Here is a 23492-nt window from a genome sequence, read left to right on the forward strand (position 1 = left end):
TGATATTTCCGTTTTGTTTTTGAATACTTTTGCAACATATTCTAAAAACCTGTTTTTGCTGTGTCATTATGAGGTATTGTGAGTAGATTGATGAGGGGGGGAGACTATTTGATCCATTTTAGAATAAGGCTGTAATGTAACAAATTTAGGAAAAAGTTAAGGGGTCTGAATACTTTCCGAATGCACCGTATGTAGGTGTCATAACCAGTCATAAAATAATGCAATATACTGTATGGCACAACAGGTCTAAATATGTGTGTCATGACAGTTATGTCAGCTGTTATGACATATTGTGACATGGTTATGACCGTGTCATAACTTATGACGCTTGGTGTCAAGTAAAGTGTTACCCACTTATTTATTCCACTACGCCACATGTGTCAAACTCATTCCACAGAGGGCCAAGTGTCAGCGGGTTTTCGCACCACCCTTGTACTTGTTTGATGAATTAAGGTCACTAATTAGTAAGGAACTCCCCTCACCTGGTTGTCTAGGTCTTAATTGAAAGGAAAAAACAAAAACGCGCAGAAACTTGGCCCTCCGTGCAATGGGTCTGATACCCCTGCACTACACTCTTAGAAAAAAAGGATTCTAAAAGGGTTCTTTGGCTGTCCCAATAGGAGAACCCTTTTTGGTTCCAGGTAGAACCCATTTTGGTTCCACGTAGAACTCTTTTGGGTTCCATGTAGAACCCTCTGTGGACACCAAAAAGGGTTCTTCAACGGGTTCTCCTATCGGGACAGCCAAAGAAACCTTTTAAGTTCTAGATGGAAAAAAATGTGCCAAGAGTGTAAATAAGGGAATAGCCATTTGAGACACAGGCAGAATCCACAGCCAAGCAGGAATGAGATTGTGTGATGTACGAAGGGAGAGAGAGAGGAAGAGAGGGAGAGGAATGAGAGGGAGTTAATGGCTCACCACACTGCTGCAGTGGCAATGACTGATTTTACGCCGCTGAACTATGACAGTTCCTCCTATATGGGTAGCGCCCCCCAGTGTTCGGGACATAGGCGTGTCAGCGAGATACGTCATAGAAACGTTGGTAACACTTTACAATAAGGCACCCTTTATAAAGTCTACCTAAATGTAAAGTGTTCCCTAAACGTTCTATCTGGTGACTCATCTTTTTGATCCACCATCTCTCTAGGACCCTGCAGGCTCAGGTCACAGGAAAAAGACTCAACCCACCATTCAAGAAATACTGCAGCTCGTCACGACGTTGGTCTATGTAACTCAGATCCATTATAACATTAGGGTCTCAATAGGCAGGCTCCTCAGCATTGAACTGAGTGAGGTGTAAAAAGACCCAAGTCCAGGCCTGTTTGTGTGCACAGAGCAACATATTCTTGCTTTGTGTTATTACATTAGCTAAATGCTCATCCTCTGAGACATATTTACAGCAGTGTATGCTCAGTTGGTGAGCGGAGGCTACAGTTACACTCTTGGCAACAGGCTAGAGGCAGCTAGGGGGTCTAAAATAAGCCCACTTGTTTGGAAAAAAAAACTAAAGAGACTAAAAATAGCAGAGGCAAAAAAGACAAAAGGCTGAAGCTTGTGAGAGAGAGAGAGAGAGAGAGAGAGAGACAGAGAGGGAGGGGGGGAGAGAGAGAGAGAGAGAGAGAGGGGGGTGGAGAGAGGGGGGGAGAGAGGGGGGTGAGAGAGGGGGGGAGAGAGAGAGAGAGAGAGAGAGAGAGAGAGAGAGAAAGTGAGAGTGAGAGGGAGAGTGAGAGAAAGAGATGGGTGATTCTAACTGCTTCAGAACTGTGGGCACAGTGGCTAGCCGACCGTACCCCGGATAGCAGCGATCTGATTGGCTCCTGATGACATCATCCAATCGCAGAGCCCCTCCCAGTTAGACGATGTCATCAGTGCTGAGGCATGTCAGTGATGTAATGCTGGGAGGGCCGTCACGCTCACAGACACTGGGGCTGAGCAGAAGCACCCCTCTTCTCCTCTCCCTCATTTCTCTTCCAGACACTTCTTCAAATCTCTTCCCAGCTCATTGGGTGTTTATTAGTCCTTTGAAATGCAGGACCCAAGCCATACCATTTATCCACCAAGCACATTTCCTCTCCCATGCCAAGAGAAGGATGACACAGCAGGGGTGTCAGATCGATTAAGTCCCCTGGCTGTCCATCTCTCTTATGGAGGTTTCATTAAAATATGGTTCACAGATCATAAGTCTCTTCCGCAGGCTGAGGCAGGGAGAGGAAACCCTGGCAACCACAGATGGTTGGCTCCTGATTATGTCCCAAGATCAGCAGTCGGGTCTCTACCTCACAGGGCTATAGCAAACAGACAAACTTGCACGCACACACGCACACACACGCACGCACACACACACACACAAACACACACACACACACACAGTGGCCTTCTGAGTAGAGACTGGGCAGTGGGCACCTAGCGCTTGGATCCCCTGGCCTTTTCATTCCAATTTTATTTATTTATTTCATTTTTGGGGGATGGACAGCCATATCCAATTTGTGTGTGTGTGTGTGTGTGTGTGTGTGCACGCGGTGTGAAAGGCAAAACCAATTGTAGATCAGCACTCAGTCTGAGATGCTTGGTGGATACAGGCCCTAAATGATATAGTTATATCGAGTTCTTCTAACTGGGTCTCATCAATACTTGGGAGGAAGACAGTCTATAAATGTAGATTGAGAAAGTGTCTGTAATTAAAGTCATTATGCTTCTCCACAGAGAGCTTTTCATCATGATCACCATGCTGGCAGAGGTTGCCTCCCAAATGGCAACGCATTTCCTCTATGCAACGGAATAAGGGTGTGACTTGGGAGGCAGACATTGTCTAAGTCCATCAAAGCACAGTCTCTAGCCAGTGCCTGCCATCCATATGTCAGCCACTAATTGATATTGAGTGGCTGCTGGTTATAGCAGGAGTTCATTTCAAACTGACAGAGGTTAATACTGATTCATAACTTCATTTCCGCTCATAGAATAAGAGTCAGATAGACTCAGATTGTCTCTGCTTCCCATTCAAACGGTCATTAAAATAGATACAGTCGTATGGTTGGGTGGGTGTCTAGGGAATGGATAGACAATGACGCAGTCAGGTTGAGAGTTAAGTCAAGTTTTCATCAGTGCAAACGCCAAAACAGTCCCCACCTTGGGTGGATCCATAGTTCCATAGTTCTGTTTCGGTGAGGTCAGAGTCTGGGATATCTGTGTCAGACACACACACACACACACACACACACACACACACACACACACACGTGCACGCACAAGCATACAATAACGCACGCACGCATGCACAAACACACACACACACACACACACTACAGTACTGTTCCTAAGGAAGTATTTTCTCTCCCGATGCCATCAGCTAATACAGTTCAACAGTTCTTCAGTTCCCTAGGGTTCAACCTGAGAGAATGAGATGTAATTTGTGGTCCATTTGTGGTTGGGCTGTGGTCATCCACGTCCTAATGGCTTTAGCATGTGCTCTAGCCCAGTGGCTCCAGTGGTCTAGGACCATGACCGCAGTGGTGAAAACGAAGCAGGGCATTGTTGTTGTGCTTCTGGTGGGAAGGACATAGAACTCCTGGGAGGAAAAGCAGATGGGAAGGGAAGGAAGGAAACTTCGAACAAAAGCCTTGAGAGACGCAAGAGAAAAGGCAGGAGGAATGAACCTTTAGAGACCTCTCTCTCTCTCTCTCTCTGTCTGTATCTCTGTGCAACACTTGGATGGATTGTTTATGTTTTTTGGAGCCACTTCCTCTCTTCCTGCCATTATACAAACCAATTGCAATTCTCTGGAATTTTCTGTGGCCTTGACTTTCAAGGTGCAAGCTGAGAGGAATATCTTAGGAGGATAGATAGAAACAAGTGGGAATTAAGCATCAGCCTACACTCTTAAAAATGTAAGTGCAAGTTGGAAACAAAAAAGGTTATTGAAAGCGATGCCATAGTTGACCAATTTTAGGCTCTCTGAAGAACCTTACAACAAATCCAAAACCAGAAATGTTTCGACCCTTCAGGACCAGCATTGAACATCCCTGATGTAGGATGAAAAGCCTTGTTTGCATATTTCCCAGGGTGCCTTTTGGGTGAATTTTAGAGTTACAAGTACCACCCATGGCTGTGTTTGCTAGTGACAGAGACATGGTTGTTGCATTCATTCATTTTCAGCCCTGTGGCCTTCACCAAGTGAGATCATAAGTGAATGTTGTCATTAAAGTAGTTTGACGTTAATACATATTTCATGAATCCTTTCTTTTGAGGGTCTAGTTTTACACTAACAGAGTGGCCTCATAGTACAGTTAACCATCCACAACATTCAGAATGACTGCCAGGGTTGGGAAGACTGATGTGAGACTACTTTAAACATCTAAACTGGAACAACACTTTCAGCAAAGGGTGCAACGAGTACAAGTAACTGATTTAAATAGTTTAGAAAAATGTATGATATTTAAATTTGAGTAGAATAAGATTAATGATTCAATCAAAGTACATGCAAGTACATAGATATTGAAGCAAACAATTCTATAAATCCTGCAATAGAGCACGCTGAGAAATATGATAATGATGGTCGAGGTTTTGGTTCAACTCTGGTTAATAACACCACACTGAAGTTGTTTTACACCCCTGAGTGTCAATTTAACTCTTTACAGTGTTAATTTAACTATTGAATCAACACTAGAAATGTTACATTGAGAAATCAACACTAGATAACACTGGCCAATTTGTTGTGTGCTATGAAAGGGACACATCCGCAGGCTGCATTTACATTTCAATAACCTTTTCGAATTCTCAAGAACCCCACACGTAACTCAAAAGGTTCTTTATCAGGCAAGTGTTCCCCAAGGAACCTTAAAAGCTGAGGAAGAACCATTAAATAACCTAAATGTTTTTCAGTGTATGGTCACATCTCTCAGCAACGTATTTTACTAGGGGAAGTGAGCTCAGAGAGTTAAGGACAAATCTAAGCCAAGCTTTTTTCAGTATCTGACTTTAGCCTGGATGATACTTTTATTTCTTCAGTATCTACAGATTTCCACACTCTCCGTTTGATATCAAATACAATATTTGATCTAGGTAAATGGATTTAATTTAAGCCACTTTTTATTATTCCCGAGCCTTAGCGGACCTGCTGAGATCTGACAAAATGAGATCTTCAATATGAGAAACAAACCTTTCCCAAATTCAAATTCACACAGCGAGTTGAAAGCAGAAAATGTCATCCGACTTCACAAAGTCTCCTGAAAGATCTTCACCCCGACCGAACATCAGCAAAACAATGGAAAACGGTTTTGGAAGTTATGAGTGGGGAAGAGAGGAAGAAAATACTGCACTTACACCACTGGGTTGCGTAACTCAGAAGGCAGCCCTGGGTAGAGGAAGATTCTGGGTGTGTGAAGTGCATTGTGGGTATCACCAGAGGTGGGTAAAAACATCAACTCTTCCTTTCCGATTCTGAAACATACTTGTGTCCTGTCCAGGGGGTGTACTTTTACATCATGCTGGCTCATGCTACAGAAACATACAGTAGGAGGCTCCTGCCCTATGGGGCGTTATGGCTCAGACAAGCCTTATAATACCTCACTTCCTATCACTACTCCTGCCTCTACTTTCTCACCTCTAAATCTAAACATAACCTTTCAAAATATACCTCAATCACCCTCAAAGTGTGGAGCAATTACTCAGAAGAGGATGGATTAAAGGCATTTATAAGTAGATAGTTGCAGTCTGGCTTTGTAGGTCATATCCATAATTTTGAGCATAACTTTTCGTATTAAAGTCATGGACTAAATCATCATGTGGCAAAACCCATTTCTCGAGGACAGTTGTTGATTCAGAGCTGGGAATTCTGTCACACTCCAACCCAATCCCATTCCCCATGTTCCAGGATTGATGCTGTGCCTTCACTGATCTACACACTACACTGTAAAAATTTTTTTTTTTAAAAGCATTAAACATATCACTCTCACTCACACTCTTCATCTGAAGCTATATTTATGTTTATATGGACAAGACCCGATATTGCAATTTTTAGGGAGAGCCATAGGGCTCTGGTCAAAAGTAGTGCACTATATAGGGAATAGGGTGCCATTTGTGACGCAAGCGTTGAATGTTGTCATAACAGGCTAACAACCCCCAAAGAGAGACAGTGGGCCAGTTTCCTCCAACTCTCTGAGTAACTCAGGTAGCTGAAAAGCCCCAGAATAACCCAGCATTACACTAACTTCCTGTGTATTTCATGCTATGGCGGCAATGTAAACAGTAAGCCCAGGAAACGCTTTCAAGAAGAGCGGAGAGTGTAATATGGGGTGCTTCCCAAATAGCACTCAATTCCCTATATAGTGCACTATTTTTGAGCAGGGCCCATAGGGTGCCATTTGCGATGGAGCCATGGAGGCCTGTCAGGGTAATTATGAATCCCACTGTGATAATGAGTTATTAGCGTATGATCACTGACAAGGACAGAGTACAACATGAAAAGACATCTGAGGAAGAGGTCCAAAGCTTTTTCGTCTTTTTCTGAAAAACGATTTACGGTGGCAGAATTTCATCCATACTGTATTTTTTGGGATTAGCTGTTGTTTAATACCCAAACGTCGATCTAAAGACTTATCTTAATTAACGACTTCATAAGAGCAGAGGCAGCTCCCCAGTTCTCAGAAACACAACGCTTGTGTCCCAAATGGCAGCATATTCCCGATAACCTTTTGGGCCCTGGTCAACAGTAGGACACTATAAAGGGAATAGGCTGCCATTTTAGACAGAGGTAAATACTCGCAACAAGGATGGAAAGAAGCGAAGGCAAATAGATGTCCAATTAAACCAGCATAATAGGAAGGGCACATCAAGGGCTTATCACAATGTTCACCAGCTCATTAATTAGACACTCATTCTGATTATCATAGGGACGCTCTTCAGCTCGTTTCATCTGTATATATGAGGAGGCCTCCCGAGTGATTCAGCGGTCTAAGGCACTCCGTCGCAGTGCTTGAGGTGTCACTACAGCCCGGATTCCTTGTGGCGGGTCGGGCGCCTGCAAGCTGACTTCGGTCCCCAGTTGTACGGTGTTTCCTCCGACACATTGGTGCGGCTGGCTTCCGGGTTAAGCGAGCAGTGTGTCAAGAAGCAGTGCGGCTTGGCACGGTCGTGTTTCGGGGAGAACGCATGGCTCTCGACCTTCGCCTCTCCCGAGTCCGTACAGGAGTTGCAGAAATGGGACGAGACTGTAACTACCAATTGGGGAGAAAAAGGGTAAAAAGCTTATCTGAGGTCAGGTTTTGTATTTTTTTCCACCATGGTTAAGGTTAGGACTGGGAAGGGTAAGCTCATCCTAGATCTGTAAGCCCTCTAGCCACTGAGAGGATTCACCCACTATTAGCCGAGACAAATGGCCATTCTAAACAGGTTCCTTCAAACATGGAGAATAAACACTTCTAAAAGCAGGTGTTTGCTCTCACATGGTTCTTCAGGCTGTTTTCCACTCTGTCTTGTCATAGGGACAACGTACACTTAAGGTTCTTTGGAGAACTCTTGCCCGATAAAGAACCTTTGAGTGAAGCGTGGGGTTCTTGACGTGGCATCTACGGTTCTTCAGAATTCTAAACGGTTCTTGAAATGTACGGAAACCTGCAGGTGTGTCCCATTCATAGCTCACAACAAATTGGCCAGTGTTAACTGGTGTTGATTTTTCAGAGTAACATTTCTAGTGTTGATTCAAGAGTTAAATTAACATTCAATGGTGTAAATTAACCCCAGTGTTGGTGTTATTAGCCAGAGTTGAACCAAAACCACGGCCATCATTATCATATATCCCAGCATGCTCAATTGCAGGTTGATTTTTTGAATTGTTTGTTTCAATATCTGTTTTTGCATGTACATTGATTGATGAATTAAACTTATTCTACTCAAATATAAATATCATACATTTTTCTAAACTATAGCCATCTTTTACTTGGACTTATTGCACCCGTTGCTGAAATGGTTGTTCCAGTTTAGATGTTTCAAGTACTCTCATATCTTAATCTTCCCAACCCTGGCAGTCATTCTGAGCACAGGTTGCAGGTGAATAAAAACATTCACATTTATCCCCACTCTAGCTGGATTCCAATAGGAATTACACACCACTTTGCATGCCATCACAATGTGACTTGCAGGCCTAATGTGGCCTGTAAACTATGAGCTTCACGCCACTGAAATACGTTAAAACTAAAGAAGGCCTTGTGAAATATGAATTGTTTTAAATATTTACATTTGAATGACAAAACATTTACTGTGGATCTCCCTTGGTGAAGGCCACAGGATTGTACATTAATGAATGCAACAACCATGTCTCCTTTGCTAGCAAACACAGCCTTCGATGGAACCGGTAACTTCAATCGAAAGGCACCCTGGGAAATAATCAATTCAAGCTTAAAACCCTACAGCAGGGCTATTCAATTCCGGTCCTGGAGGGTCAAAAACATTTCTGGTTTGGTTTTTGTATGGTTCTTTAAAGAACTATCCCATTTCTGGTTCTTCAGAGACTTTAAAATGGTTATCCTATGGCATCGCTCTCAAGAACCTTATTTGGTTCCAAATTGCACCTTTATTTTTGAGACCGCATATTTGCCTATGAGCATATAGAGAGCTGTAGATTGACGGACAAAGGGATCACGCATGTATCCAGACAACTGGTTTCTGTGTGTTCAGACAGTGTGTCCTTTCACACACACCTGACCTGACCAGACCAGACCGGTCTCGTGTCTATAAAGTTAGAGTTAGAGCCGTGTCAGTGCTTGAGCCAACGTTTGCTCAGAGGGGGGAGAGGACAATGTTTGCAATGGAATGTAAACAGTGAGAGGGTGAAGTGGGTAATAGAAGCCGAGAGTGTCAGTGGAGGCTGGTGTGTGTTCTCTGTGGGAGGGGAGAGAAATATTTGCCTTACCCCTACTGGAGGGGGAGGAGATAGGACGGGAGGCGAGGGGGGGTCAACAAATTACTTCACAAGTGATCTGGTGGAGTTTGATGAGGGGATAAGGTTGAGTGTGTGTGTGTTAGTGTGTGTGTGTGTGTGTGTGTGTGTGTGTGTGTGTGTGTGTGTGTGTGTGCGTGTGTGTGTGTGTGTTTGACGACCATGTATTCAAAGACATTGACAATGATGAATCATTATTTTTTATTTAAATTTAACTAATAAATATGCAATTAAAGAATTCAAGCCAACAGTTGATGCTGGTCCAGTATGTTCCAACTCCAATCCATTCTCTGGATGAGTCACATTTACTTACTCTCTTATAGAGGGCTTCTCTCTGCACTGCGCCATCCTAAAACACAAATTTCATGTCTTGGCAGATTTTCCATTCGCTTATAGCCCAGCCCACACCACCATAGAATAAGAAGTGCATGTTTCATATATGAATAATCCCTGTCATATCCAGCATATAGGCCCCTATAAACACCTTTAAATGCTGATGCCATACGGAATTCTCCACCATAATCCAACAACAGAATGACAAAAGAGTGTGGAAGACTAAAGTTGCCAAAAAATAAATGATTATTAATAATTACATACACTGGAAATAACTAATGACATTTTGAAAGAGAGAGAAAACAACCATCAGTCAAACAAATATGGCTGTCTTCATGCCAGTCCTGTTTCCTTCTCTCCCGTCCAATTAAAACTGTTTCTTAACCACAGTACATTACCAGTATAGAACTCCACTGTGTATCTCATCATGTTTTTGTAAGCTTTTTCAGCATTTAAAATAACAGCTTCAGTCAAACTCATTTTCATTCCAAGGATTATTGTATTTGGCAGGATGTTGAATTACTAATAAAGGGTTAAGGTAAAGAGGGAAAATGCTATGTGATGATAAAAATCATTATTAGTTGAACTATGAGACTCTCCAACCTATTACACCGTTTTCTGCTGACCTGTCACTTTTCCTGGCACGAGTCATTAAAATGTGGCCATTACGAGCTGACAGAGCTATTTCAATTGCAACCAAGAGGAACGCAAACCCCTTGGACTATTTGTGAAATGGGTATGGGCTTATCTTGGGTTCGTTTTAAGTGTGGACCGATAAGGTGCTCTCACACATCACAACGTTTTCTCAAAATTCACTCCTCCTGCGGCCAATAAAGTGTTTACCCTCCATTTTGCGCAAAAAGGAAACAACATTTGAAACTATCCTCCACCTTCATCAAGGAAATGATTTGGTTCACGATGAGGTCACCAAGCAGTTTGGGAGAAGTTGATTCATGTAATATGAGATTTAGAAGGAGATAATCCCTTATCACATCCACCGCAATTATACAAACGCAATTATACAAACGCAATTATACAAACTACAAAAAAAAGGACACCTCCCAGTCTGAACATCAGACGACGTGATGTAGTAACCCAACTCCAAAATCTCTCCTCCTAACGAGATATGAATCCGCCACTTAGATCTACCTGTGGTTGCCTACTGCCTATCTTCGGGTCGAGGTTCTCCTAAAAGTGCTTAGCCTTTGGGGCATCATCTTAAAGTCTTCAGCAGGTGGCAATTACCTTGACAGATTCATTGGTTGATTGAAGCTAAACCACCCTGGGATGCTTGCGGAGAATTCTGGAGGAGGAAGGCGCTACACCCCCTGCTACACACACACTCATGCAAGAACCACACACACACACACACACACACACACACACCTCCAATAACTTTATCCCAGGGAAGCGTTTTATCTTATCCAACGCTCCAACTCCAAATATGACTTGATATGAGAAGTCCTCTAACAGGGTTTGATCAAGCCTCAAATCCCAACGAGATCTGACATGACTGACTATGTTGGCTGATGGCCCAATGAGGACAGACGTTGCTGACAGCGTGGTGGAGAAACACCTAGTCAGAACCTACTGGTCCACATACTGCTGGGCCAGGTGTGTTTACATAGAGTGTAATCCCTCTAGACAGCCATCCAACTCCATAACCCCAGAACCTCATCAGCTGCTAGCTATGACCCGGTTTGGTGCTTGATCCAAGGCATGGCTGTGAAGTGAGGCACCCCTGGGACTTTCACTTGATGGAGCAGAGTCACGTGGTCAAGTACTTATTCAGTCAGGAATGACACTCGCGTCATAATATCATAAAGGGGCAGACATCTGGTGTAAGGCGGCCATGATTGTGTTTCTGCTTGTGGACGTATGTTACTACCAAAATCACTGCCATTCCATATGCTAGCACTTAGACAAATAGCTTGACTGGGTTCAACAGACAGCAAACGCCTTGCATTAGACTTAATGCAAGTTTTCACCTGCTGTTTTCCTTTGAATAAATGAGTATCAACCTGCAGCATCAGCAAAGAGCGGGCAAGAGAAAACCTGTGAGACTGCAGCAAATTTAGCATTGTCTGGCAGCAGACAGCAGTAAGATGAAGGACGGGGTTTGGGATGAGGTCCGAGCTCATCTGTCTTTGCTAGCTGACGTTCCACTCCGATGTGTTTACCGACCCTGCCCACGGGGAGTCGGGGCTTGATAAACGCACTGCTGAGAAAGATGGAACAAATCTCACATCTCACCACAGGCAACGTTTCAGCATATTCAAACAGAAAGTGTATGGAACGTATTGCAATCAGAAGACGTTCAGTCCGCGTTTTCAGTCTATTTTGACAAATCTCTATCGGTTACCTGTCCGAATTCTAAAATGTAATTTATTGTTTTTAGAGAAAAACATATTTAGCTAATTCAACTTGCCTGATGAACAAAACAGTTGTTGATTCTGAATCTGTCGCCTCTAAAGCAGTAGAAAAACAAGGGCACTAAAAGAGAAAGAGGTTATCAAGAAACCTAGTAGAGTGATGCTTTGCCAATCAGTTTTATTAGATTACTTCATCCAAACAGAAGGTCCAGCTTCATTATGGTGCATCATGGTCATTTACCAAAATAACCGAAAGAAATGGGAAAAAAACAATTTTACTGTGTAGACTTTGATTTTAAGTGTGATTCAGATCAAACATTGACGTGTAAATGCCTGTGAAAAACTTTGATATTCCGTAAGGGTTCTGCTTGGGCGAGCGGCCCAACAACTCCAGATGCGAATCTACTTAAACTTGTGGAAAACTCAAAAAAAATCCCTAGGTATCACGAAGCCAGCCTGGAAAATAGGCTTCTGCTTTTCAAACCCACGGCAAAAATACTGGACATAACACGCCAGTTAAAGCAAATGCTAAGGTAGGCCTAAAACCGAAAGGTTGCCGGTTTGAATGCCTGAGCCGTCCAGGTAAACAAATCTACGGGTGTGTGCCCTTGAGCAAGGCACTTAACCCTAATTGCTCTGGATAAGAGCGTCTGCGAAACGACAGCAATACTGACATGCTGTACCCCACCAACAAATAGCTCCCGTTGATCACAGCACATCAAGCATTACACTGTAGCAGATCAACGTGACGTGCGGCTAGAATAACGTCTTTTGAAGTTGCACAGTGACACCGACGTTCACTTTGAAAATAAGAGTGCAACCCATTTCCCCAACGGGGCTTCAAAAGCTTATTTGATCCAGAGAGCCAGCAGCATTCCCAGACATGGTCAAAATCTAAATAAATCTCATACACAATTATCCACATCTTCCTAATAAGGAATAAGGAATCTATCTATCTATCCGATGTGATCTTGAAAAAGCAGCTGAGAAGCATAAGAAAATCTAAATGAAAACTAATACAATGCAGAAGCTGTTCACAAAGTTTCCAGATCGGCTATGATTTGAAAAGAGGGAGGGAGGGAGGGAGGAAAGGAGGGAGGGTGGGTGAGCTTGAGGGCAGTTTTGATCAAGCGACCGTGACGCAACATCGTCTACATTTCTGTCAACTTCAGCCTCTCTCGTTTGTATGACCACAAAACACTCCTTCACCATCAGTCTCATTAGACACACACAGATACATACACATGATACTCCCTCCGACTCCCCCACCAACTTCACACAGCTAACGATTGCCCGTATTCCATAGAACCACACAACAGAAACAGACAACAGTATCTTGCAAACAGAGGGAAAAACACATATATATATTTTGGGTTGTGATGGGGTGAGACGGTTAAAACTAAAGCTCATGAAGCATTTCTAAATTAAGGCAACATTTAAAGGATTATTTTTCAATACTGTGGAGGAGTTAGAAACATATCACAATGCAAAATCCGCTGGAAATGACAATCAGGAAAGCAGCAGAAGTACAGAACAGCTTAAGTAAAGTCACACAAGCCCGGACTTGTCAGGTTGTCCACCTCTTACACTGGTCTGTCTGTGAGCTATGTGTGTAAGCGAGTGTGTGCGCGAGTGTGTGAATACGTGTGTGTGCGCTGCGTGCACATATAGAGATGAAGCTACTCACCCTCCCTCTCTGGTGCTCTGTCAAACGTCTGAAAGCAAACGGGACAACCGTATGGGAGCAGCGAACCTCACACAGACAAAAAGACACACACACACTCTGCAGTAGAAAACATTTCCTTCTCCTTGTGGCTCTGTCTACACACTTCCACTGTTCCTCCCTCCCTCTTTCTTTCTCTCCCCTCCCTCGTTCCCTCGCTTCGACACTTCCTGGGCTGTGTGTTAATGCTGGCCCCACTCTCCCCCTCCCTCAGCAAACAGCCATTGTTCAACTTGGATATGTGCGGGACTGTGTCTGTCTGCCCTCTTGAATAAGGTTTGTGTAACCTCTTGCCACTTTCCAGAATTTAGAGAGAGAGAGAGAGAGAGAGAGCGAGAGAGAGAGAGAGAGCGAGAGAGAGAGAGAGAGAGAGAGAGAGAGAAAGAGAGAGAGAGAGAGACAGAGAGAGGCTAAAGGAAAACACGTGGATGAGTTCCTGCTGGGTTGTCCTACTGAGACACATTTTTAGAGTGGAGAGAGGACTCAAGAGATGAAGGGAGGGGGTATAAAAGGGTGGGGGTGTGACTGTAACTTTCTCTCTTAATCCCACAGTTTGCTGTTACAAACCACACCGAGGCTTGGCCCATTCAAGGCTGACTGATCTCCAGGCTCAGTCTCAAAAACAAGGCGTCTGCTCCGAGATCTGGCTAATACCTCCACCCCCCTCTCTCTAACCCCAATCCAACCCACAGCATACCCCCCACCCCCCACCACCCCATCCTAGCCCCTGAAAAGCAGGGGAGGGGGAGAGGCAAGGTGGGGGCGAGTCGACGAGAGAGAGGTGAGAGAACACAGGTTGATAGAAGTACCACCAGGAGACTGTGTGTGCACCCCAAATGGCACTCTATTCCCTATTTAGTGCACTACTTTTGAACAGGACCGATACAGTTCTGGTCAAAAGTAGCACACTATATAGGGTCCCATTTGGGATACATCATTGTTGTTGGTGCTGTTGTTGTTAACTGAGTAATCTACACATGACATGAACACATCATGTCATTACATTTATTAGTATATTGAGCTCGTTGACTGTAAAAAATAAGAAGAATCAACCTAAAATTCTAATTTCCAGCTTTCATGATGGTCCACAGTAGCTCCAACCTCAAATGTTCAGTTTTGCTTATTCATGGTGTAGCTTAGTACAATATGATGAGTTTTAAGGTTGTGCTGGAACATGTCTGGAGTTTAAGAGTTTTAGCAGATCCCATCTTCACAATCCGTCTCATCCAGACAGTACCTCACCCTCCTCTTCCTATCATTCCTTTCCTTTCTTATCCTTTCCTCACCTCACCGCTTCCATCTTCTCCCCCTTCATATGCCCATCTCTCCCTTTCTCACACTCTAATAAAATTCTGGGTTAAAGACAAACTAATTTGGGTAAATCTTGGACAAACGTTAGGTTATTTTGACCCAACCTGTTGAGTCACTTAGTTGGGTTGTTGGGTTATTGATGCAGGGTTAAGAAGCTTTGACCCACCGGGTCAGATGAGATGAGAAGACTTGAGGCATGGCTAAGTAGGGGCGTGGCTTTCAAATAGTTTTTTTGGGGGGGCCACCCGTGAATGTAAATGTCATTCTGGTTCATGCTGTTTTGTATTGTCATCACAGGTTAAGGTTGAGCACTGACACGTTTGTAGCGTTTATGAGGCTTACACAAGACTATTTAAGTGCCTGTGCATATACCAATATTGGGAGAGTTATCACAATGTTATAATGTTATTAAATGTAAAACATTTATGAAACTTAAATTTGCAGTGTAAAAATGTACCATGATGAACTATAATGACATTTACTCTCACAGGTGGCCAAAAATATCTAATGGAAAGCTAATTGACCCCACTGGCTGGATCAAAATAACCCAACGTGTGTTCTGTTCACTATTTACCGAGCGCTGGGTTGTTTTTAACCCAGCATTTTTTAGAGTGCACTCTCATCTTCCCATTACATCCCCTCCTCTCATCTCTTCTCCTCTTCTCCATGCCCACTCCTCTCTCCAGGTCAGACTCAGAGCCAGGCTGGAAAACCACACAGTCACATCAGGTTTCCTTCATCATGCAACAGTGACGGCCGGCTCTGGAAACATTAATCATGTTTAGTCTGAGCACCATGTGTTGGAGCTGAGGGGAGGGGGCTGCATGCTATCCTGGTGTCCTGAACGCTACTGCCTCATCTTTGCCGATTTGATTGATCATATTCATGTTAAAGATAGGCCTATTTTGGCTGGCTACTGGCTATATGTTTAAAGATCAGAAGTTGTTACAAGCATTGCCTTCAATATCATGGGATGAATATGTAACATATTCTGGCAAATGCAGTAGTATATTTATGAGGAAGAACAGGGCTACCTGGCTGGCGATGAGCACACTGCAGGCAGGCTGCCCTCCAAAGTGATGGCGCGGTGCAGACAGAACATGCTTGCCATCTGATCCTGCAACCTCTGCTACAAGGAGGCTGAATGATTTTGCTTTCTCTGGACTCTAGAGAAGTGACATGATACAGTGCATTCGCAAAGTATTTAGACCCCTTAAATTTTTCCACATTTTGTTATGTTACAGCCTTACTCTAAAATGTACTAAATCGCCCCCCCCCCCCCCCCCCCACATTGTAGGATTTTCCACAATCCACATTGTAGGATTTTTTATGAATTTATTTTCAAATTATGGTGGAAAATAAGTATTTGGTCACCTACAAACAAGCAACATTTCTGGCTAACACAGACCTTTAACTTCTTCATTAAGAGGCTCCTCTTATGTGACCAATAACATTTGATTTGACTTGAGCTCAATTTCGAGTCTCATTGCAAAGGGTCTGAATAGTTATGTAAATAAGGTATTTCTGCTTTTTATTTTTAATACAATTGCAAAAATGTCTAAAAACCTGTTTTCACTTTGTCATTATGGGGTACTGTGTGTAGATTGATGAGGGAAAGAATGTATTTACCTTCAGCTCCAAGTTCAAAATAGTTTCGCAAAATCCTTTACACAGCAGCTTCTGCATTTTTTTATATATTGTGTCTCCTCTCCATTTGTTTGGGCTCTGCGGAGACTGAGGAGGGATGTTTGAGCACATGCCCCCCCAAAACGTCTGTGCACGGACCTGGATTTCATCACTACCATTCTAGCACAGGTGGGTGGAGATGAGAGGAATAGATACCTGAGCTTTTATGTGCCAGTGTTTCCCCCGCAACCATTGAACATATGAGACAAAAGGGCACGAGTGCGTTGAGAAATTGTTGAAGCTCAGATGTTGACTCTGAGAGCTAGTGATTTATAAACCTCGGAGCAGGAAGGAAGTTGGATGAATGAGGATGATACACAGAGCAGGGAGAGGGGGAGAAGACTCCTGGACTACATCCCAAATGGCACCCTATTCCTTATATAGTGTACTACTTACACCCAGGGCCCATACAGTCCATAGGAAAGTAGTGCACTATATAGGAAATAGTGTGCCATTTGGGACGCAGCCCCAGATGCCTCATCAAACAGGGAATGCGTTGACATCACTTTGTCTTCTGTACAAACACAAAAACAGGCCCCCTCTCCTGTGCTTCCCGTTCCAAAGACTAATCCCCGCTGCCACATCCCTCCTCAGTCTCCGCAGAGCCCAAACAAATGGAGAGGAGACACAATATATCAAAAAAAGATGGATTTTAACGAATGGAGAAAGAAGGTGGACATTACACCTGAAGCTGTTCAGTCATGTTATTCACACTGTTATTCAGGAGGTTCTGAAGACTCTCTGCGGCAGTCTCCTACAGAGCTAAGCATTCTGGGACACTAGTTGAATGAACCACCTGTTTCAGACCACTGACTGTCGCTGGCTGTGTTTGTGTGTGTGTGACTGTAGAGCAGCATCATTATGGCTCTGTTTTTAATGACTGTCTGCCTGCCCAGCTTCTCTCTCTCTCTTGCTCTCTCTCTCTCACACATGTAGTGCATTATTCCTTGATTAATATTACATGTAGTTTGGAAGGCATCATTCCACTTGGCCAAAACAATGGGTGTAGTAGTAAGCAGAGATGTACTTCCTGTGCTGGAATAAAGGGCACTGATCACCAAGGAAATAACATCCCTAGAACGGGTGTCCCCATTCATGTCGATGGGTCTGTGATGGGAGGACCGGCAGCCATTTTGAACGAACCCATAGGAGTAAAGCAGATCCTATTTGTGATTTGGTGCACATCCACTCAGATCCTGCTCAAAGCCCCCAGACCTGCCTGACTTTGACTGTAATTTATTTAAAATCAGCCAAAGCCCCAGTGAGCCGCTCTCCTTTTTAAAAGCCCATTTCATGATCTCAAATGTGAGGCGGCAGTGGGAGAATTTGCCAGTAGCTACACTGGAGAAACAACATAATTTCAGAGTGCCTCAGGGGTAGGAGTCCAATACTGTGGAAGTGAAGGCCACTGTGATAAATTAAAGACCAACCCTATACTCTATTTAGTGTACTACTTTTGACCAGACCCCTATGGGTAGTAGTGCACTATGTAGGGGAAAGGGTGCCATTTGGGACCGACAGTATATTTTTCTAATACTCCGTGTAACAACATAGCATTTTTAAGAATAATGACAGGTGCAATTAAACATGAAACAATTAAACTGTATGTTAATGCATCATATCCTGTATTTGACCTTTGACACAATAACGCAAACAGTTAGTTTATTATACAGTCATATTGCACACGCTCACAAACACATCTAAAAAAGACAGATTGGATGTGTGTGTGTGTGTGTGTGTGTGTTGGTTTCTGTTTTTCAGTCAGAGCAGTTCTGGACCCCTGTCTAAATCAATGTAAGCCTCCATGCCTAATGGGACCAATAGTCTAGTACAGTATGTTGATGGGATCATATAAGTAATTGAAATATTGTCCCCTGCGATGAAATCGGGTAGGGGACTGTGGATCTGTCTCTGTCCATTAGTATGTTTGTACAGTACGTTAGTCACACGTGATATCGTACTGGCCCAAATTTGATGTAACTTGGGTGAATTATGCGTCTTGCCATAGAGATCCGACATTTACAAAATTACACTGACTGGTCCAAGGCGGAAGCTATAATAATGAACTGAAATGGGTGTCACACGCCATATCTCAATTGGCCAATGGGGGGCGCTGCTTTATTTGTGGGGGACAACATGTTTACTGTTGCCTTGTTTCTAACTGCATCGTCTGCTTTGTATCTAACTGTTTGGGTTCTGGCTTATACAACCAATTGCTTCTGGATCTTTCTCTGCAATCAGGGAATGTTTCATAAGAGGCTCTACTGGTGCAGATGTGTTGTGAACGGCATCATCAGCACTGTTCTTATCTAAAGTCAGCCTTACGTAATGGGAACATTTGATCTCATACGACCAGACAGAACGTGGACAAGGACTAACTGGAATAACAGAGCCTGACTAGCCACAGACCCATAGCATAAAGTAGGGGAATTGGGGTCAGCTTTAATAAATCACATGATTGGAGGGAAGATAGGGCTCCACCATGGAGGCCTGCTTTATGTTGGCGGAGCCCCAAATGGCACCGTATTCCCTACATTGTTAATCAGATCACCATTATGGATACTGAGCAAATAGGCACTGGAACAGTGCAATAGAATGTAATGTTGGATCTTAATAAAGTGGCGATGTGTCCGTGGGTGTGCCTGTGTGCGTGTGTGTTTGTGTTAACATGAAAGCAGCAGGTATCCTAGTGGTGAAGAGCGTTGGGCCAGTAACCGGAAGGTTGCTAGTTTGAATCCCTGAGCTGACTAGGTGAAAAATCCGATGACGTTCCCTTGAGCAAGGCACTTAACCATAAGTGTGCCTGTAAGTTGCTGTGAATAAGAGTGTCTCCTAAAATGTAAATGTTTTTAATACTCAGAGGGCCTTGGATGGTGTGTGTGTGTGTGTGTGTGTGTGTGTGTGTGTGTGTGTGTGTGTGTGTGTGTAAGTGTGTGTGTGTGTGTGTGTGTGTGTGTGTGTGTGTGTGTGTGTGTGTGTGTGTGTGTGTGACTGTCCCTTAGGGAAGCTGTAGTCTTGTTATCAGGGGTGTGTCAAACAGATGCTGTGGTGAGTGATAGTGTTGACCTCTACAGCTCTCTAAAGACTTTCTCACCCTGGATACAACACTCTAACACCCTGGGCTGCATGTCATCACCCTGTTGGTCAGTCACTCACTGTCCATCCTTAATGTCCCTCCTCAAGCCCTACAGCCATCTCATGTCTCTCTAGAAAACAGGGATATCATCCCAAATGGCACCCTATTCCCTACATTGTGCACTACATTTGACAAGAGCCCTATGGCTTAGAATGGACCCTATTTTCAGAATTGTCTACCCAGCTAGCACATCTGATCCTTGGAAGTTGTGGGAACGTATGTTTTTTGGTTTCACATTGGTTGTGGGAAAGAAGCCATATGTTTCCTGACCGGTTAAACCAACGCTTTTTGTTTTTTTACTTTCTGAGAACAGAAGTGAAAATGTTGCCTGAACTGGGAAGGTTTATTTTTAGGTTGCATAGAGGTTCTGATAACTTTTTAAGTGTGTTCTGGTGTGTTGGCCGCGCCTACTAATTGGCCTCACCTGATCTTAATGAGTGCTTGTTACCTCGGAAATTGGGGTCTGTTTGAATAGATAAAATGTACAGTATTGTAAGCAGTAAAAAAATACCATGCTAGCTCCATCCTGGTGGCGCAGTGGGCTAGTTCCATGCGTAGACAAGAGAAAGGTGTTGGTTTGAATCTCACTGATGCTGTGTCACAATAAAATTTTAGATTTGTGCTTGGAGTTAAATAGCTAGCAGTGTTATTAAAAGTTTCATTTAAACATTCAGTGAAGTGTTTTAAGAAAGATATTTTTTAAACTCAAAATAACATATCATTTCTGATATCAGAGCGTTCATAAAACCTCCCAGGAAAACATTCAAGGAAACAAAGTTAACAAGAGACACGTTTTTTAATAAAATTCTTAGAATGTTCTCTGAACATTACTAAAGTTTTCTTGTGTTTTTTTTAATGGTAAGTTTTCTTAACATTCTCTGAACAATTTGAGAACATGACCTTAAATAGAAACCTGTAGAAACTTGTAGGAAATGTGATGCTGAAGTACTGAAATTCCCACAGAAGAACATTGTTTCTTTACGTTCTTGGAACAATTTGAGAATATGATTTTAAATAGAACTATGAGGAAACCTGTAGGAAACCTTATGCTGAAGTACTAAAATGTTTATAAAAGAAATAACGTTCTCTGAACTATTTGAGAACATTCCCAATGTCAAACCAGTTGGAGAATTTTCCAAGAACATTACCAAATTTGAAATTAAATGTAACCATGTTTGAACTTTTAGGAAACGTTCTGTTAAAGCAATTAAATCACTTTTTGGGGGGTCAAATTCCTTAAATGTGCTGAGAATGTTCCAAAGCCTATCCTGCACCATTCCCAGCAAGTTGTGGGAAGGTTGTATGCAAAATAACCATAGGACAACCATGCTCTCACCAAGCGCTAAGAAACATATGGTTCTCAGAAAATGATGTGCTAGCTGGGTTCTTGATCATATTGCAGCTCAAAGTCTATCAGCTGAGATGAGTACTGTAGGCGATCTGGGACAGCATTGTTCAATATCATGTTGACATTGGCTATGATCAATGTAGTTGCTTTGTTATTGAGTGATTGGCAGGTGCTTGATCCGATTCCTAGCCTCTACTAAGTCTCTACTCTTTTTAGAGTCCACATTGTGATGTTCTAATTTATAATTAAGGACTTTTTGAGGATTTTTGTGATTTTTTTTAATGAAGAGCTTCAAGTCCACTGGGAAAGTATATAAAAGACTGGCGTGTTTTGGTCATTACATTATCTATTTATGTATCTATTTAATTGAGGGAAGGTCACAATGCCCATGAACGTATAGGTTGTGGCTGAATAAGCATTCCAAATACACTACATGACCAAAAGTATGTGGACACCTGCTCGTTGAACATCTCATTCCAAAATCATGGGCATTAATATGGAGTTGGTTTCCCCTTTGCTGCAATAACAGCCTCCACTCTTCTGGGAAGGCTTTCCACTAGATTCTGGAACATTGCTGTGGGGACTTGCTTCCATTCAGCCACAATAGCATTACTGAGGTCGGGCACTGATGTTGGGCGATTAGGCCTGGCTCGCAGTAGATGTTCCAATTCATCCTGAAGGTGTTTGATGGGGTTGAGGTCAGGGCTCCATGCAGGCCAGCCGAGTTCTTCCACACTGATCAACAAACCATTTCTGTATGGGCCTCGCTTTGTGCACGGGGCATTGTCATGCTGAAACAGGAAAGCGCTTTCCCCAAACTTTTGCCACAAAGTTGGAAGCACAGAATAGTCTAGAATGTCATTGTATGCTGTAGCATTAAGACTTAACTTCACTGGAGCTAAGGGGTTTAGCCCGAACCATGAAAAACAGTCCCAGACCATTATTCCTCCTCCACCAAACTTTACAGTTGTCACTATGCATTGGGGCAGGTAGCGTTCTCTTGGCATCCGCCAATACCAAGTGGTGAAGTGTGATTCATCACTCCAGCGAACGTGTTTCTACTACTCCAGAGTCCAAAGGCGGCGAGCTTTACACCACTCCAGCCAACGCTTGGCATTGCACATGGTGATCTTAGGCTTGTGTGTGGCTGTTCGGCTATGGAAACCTATTTCATGAAGCTCCCAACGAACAGTTATTGTGCTGACGTTGCTTCCAGAGGCAGTTTGGAACTCGGTAGTGAGTGTTGCAACCGAGGAGAGACAATGTTTTATGCACTACTAGGACAGACACTTATTATTTTTTGCACTAGGACAGCCAACGGGTGTGGCTGAAATAGCCGAATCCACTAATTTGAATGGGTGTCCACATACATTTGTATATATAGTGTAGCTAGCCCGTTAGTCAGCCATAATCAAAGTAATTGAGGTTACAGCATGTTTAGGCTACTGCAATGCATAATCATAAACTCGGCCTATGTAATAGTATCCCAATATAAGTTCCTCCTTTAGAGGAATCCAAACTTTTAGTTGTCATTGTGCATTGTTCTCTGTAATGCATATTTCATGACAAACGTGTTGGTTTTTGTCTGATTCTTCTGAGTGCAGTCCTGGCAGACAGCTACATTATTTTATATTTGTAAGAGAGAACTTGAAGTGAGAAGGAGAAGTATCTTCTCAAGCTTGCCCTGGATTGATCAGGGTAGCTTGAGATACCAGACAGCTGCCAGATTATTTAATGTTTTGCATTCTTACTTGACATCTGCAAATACTATAAATTATTCATCGGTTACACCTCCGCTTTTTCAGATAAACGGACAGATGTCTTCTCCCTCTGTAGGAGACTACCTCTGAAATCCTTAAACATCTCTCCATGGTGAACGTCTTGAAATAAACTATCCTCTTTGCTGATAGAGAAAAAGTGAATGTCCACTGTTGGGATTAACACAGTACAGTCATTTGTCTTTTATAACTAACTTGTTTCCTGAATATTCAAACAAGTTTCGTCTAATGAACATGTGCCATTTTATTGCCATATTGGCTCAGGAGACAGCCAAGTTAAGCCAAATGGGATGCAACAACAACATTGGAGGAGGGTAGGTCTACTTGGCAGACACTCACTGTTTAACATCTGAACTCACAACACAATTGAACTCAGTCTCACTGAAAGAGACATTGTCTGATTCTCCAGTCAGGGCTGTATGCATGTGTTGTTTCACTGGCATTAATCTCCTTAGAAGATACTTGTATATCTCAAATAGCACCCTATTCCCTATATAGTGCACTACTTTTACACTGTAAAACATTTCCTTTAACATTTACAGTAACTTACTAGCAGAAATGAGCCAGTAAATTACTGTAAATTATATTACAGTACAGCTACTGTAATTCATTTTACGGTAATCAATTTTACGGTACCAACAATGTTACCGTAATCTAATTTACAGTATATTGCTGGAATTACACATGAAGTGACATATTACCCAGTGTTCTTTGCAAATTTTCTTTTTTTTTTTTACATTTACATATTTTGTAATTTAGCGGGCGCTCTTGTCATTAGCAACTTAAGTTCAGTGCATTCAACCAAGGTTGATAAAAAAAAAACACTTCACAGTCATTGCAAGTAAAACGTTTCTGTAACCCTTACTAGGAATG

The 23492-nt window shown here is 42.9% G+C and overlaps 1 protein-coding gene across 31 annotated transcripts in view; it reads right to left on the bottom strand.

Annotated features, from left to right (window-relative positions):
• Positions 1-23492, bottom strand: part of LOC110489970 (sickle tail protein homolog) — a 220178-nt gene that overhangs the window by 107131 nt on the left and 89555 nt on the right. For 4 of the 31 annotated variants that reach the window (XM_090199890.1, XM_090199867.1, XM_090199885.1 and 1 more), the window contains exon 1: positions 13325-13617. The exons of 22 other annotated variants lie outside the window; for them this stretch is intronic. The gene's annotated coding sequence lies outside the window, so the exon portion shown is untranslated. Of the gene's footprint in view, positions 1-13324; positions 13645-23492 lie in introns of those variants that run through there. 5 more of the 31 variants (XM_090199886.1, XM_090199866.1, XM_090199884.1 and 2 more) reach the window with 2 other exon arrangements.

The sequence above is a fragment of the Oncorhynchus mykiss genome, chromosome 15 (genome assembly GCF_057628025.1).
Source record: "Oncorhynchus mykiss isolate SJ-2025 chromosome 15, ASM5762802v1, whole genome shotgun sequence".
Lineage (NCBI taxonomy): Eukaryota > Metazoa > Chordata > Actinopteri > Salmoniformes > Salmonidae > Oncorhynchus > Oncorhynchus mykiss.